Source organism: Pyrgilauda ruficollis, unplaced genomic scaffold (genome assembly GCF_017590135.1).
Source record: "Pyrgilauda ruficollis isolate IOZ18807 unplaced genomic scaffold, ASM1759013v1 scaffold3085, whole genome shotgun sequence".
Taxonomy (NCBI): domain Eukaryota; kingdom Metazoa; phylum Chordata; class Aves; order Passeriformes; family Passeridae; genus Pyrgilauda; species Pyrgilauda ruficollis.
The window spans coordinates 638-2,075 of record NW_024524473.1 but is presented as its reverse complement, the minus strand read 5'-3'; the positions used below and the strand labels follow the sequence as shown (position 1 = coordinate 2,075).

The following is a 1,438-nucleotide window of genomic DNA, read 5'->3' as shown; positions in this document are numbered from 1 at the left end:
CTGCCGCCCCCCTGAGCGCACCTGGGCGCACCTGGAGACACCTGGGCACACCTGGAGACACCTGGATGGACATGGACACACCTGGATGGACAATAGACACACCTGAGATACACCTGGGCACACCTGGATATACCTGAGATACACCTGGAGACACCTGGATGGACATGGACACACCTGGATGGACAATAGACACACCTGAGATACACCTGGGCACACCTGGATATACCTGAGATACACCTGGAGACACCTGGATGGACATGGACACACCTGGATGGACAATAGACACACCTGAGATACACCTGGGCACACCTGGATATACCTGAGATACACCTGGAGACACCTGGATGGACATGGACACACCTGGATGGACAATAGACACACCTGAGATACACCTGGGCACACCTGGATATACCTGAGATACACCTGGAGACACCTGGATGGACATGGACACACCTGGATGGACAATAGACACACCTGAGATACACCTGGGCACACCTGGAGACACCTGAGATACACCTGGGCATGCCTGAGATACACCTGGATGGACATGGACACACCTGGATATACCTGAGATACACCTGGAGACACCTGGATGGACAATGGATACACCTGAGATACACCTGGGCACACCTGGAGACACCTGAGATACACCTGGATGGTCATTGACACACCTGGATGGACAATGGACACACCTGGATGGACAATGGACACCCCTGGGCACACCTGGGCACACCTGGGCACACCTGGAGACACCTCAGATACATCTGGATGGACATGCACACATCGATGGACAACGGACACACCTGAGATACACCTGGACACACCTGAGATACACCTGGGCACACCTTGGCACACCTGGGATACACCTGGATGGACAATGGATACACCTGGAGATACCTGAGATACAGCTGGGCACACCTGGATGGACATGGACACACCTGAGATACAGCTGAGCTCACCTGGGCACACCTGGGCACACCTGGATGGACGTGCGTACACCTGGAGCGGTTTTTGGGGGCCCAGGTGTGCCCAGGTGTGTGCCCAGGTGTGAAAAATGAACCTCACGTGTGTAGTGGGCGTGGCCCAGGTGTGCAAATGAGTCACAGGTGCATGGTGGGTGTGGCCCAGGTGTGTGAATGATTCCCTGGTGTGAAGTGGGCGTGGCTCAGGTGTGAAAATGAATCTCAGGTATGCAGTGGGCGTGGCCTGTGTGTGACGTGGGCGTGGCCAGGTGTGTGAATGCCAGGTGTGCAGTGGGCGTGGCCAGGTGTGTAAATATCTCCCAGGTGTGCAGTGGGCGTGGCCCAGGTGTGAATAATAAATCTCAGGTGTGCACTGGGCATGGCCCAGGTGTGTGAATGGCTCCCAGGTGTGCGCTGGGCGTGGCCCAGATGTGCGGTGGGCGTGGCCCAGGTGTGTGAATGGCTCCCAGGTGTGC

The 1,438-nt window shown here is 56.3% G+C and overlaps 1 long non-coding RNA gene across 1 annotated transcript; it reads right to left on the bottom strand.

Annotated features, from left to right (window-relative positions):
* Positions 1-449: 449 nt before the first annotated feature.
* Positions 450-1,432, bottom strand: LOC121356995. Its single transcript, XR_005955661.1, has 3 exons — positions 919-1,432; positions 734-845; positions 450-651 (listed from the first exon to the last, which is right to left on the bottom strand). It is a non-coding gene; the product is annotated as an uncharacterized LOC121356995 (long non-coding RNA).
* Between the last annotated feature and the right edge of the window lie 6 nt (positions 1,433-1,438).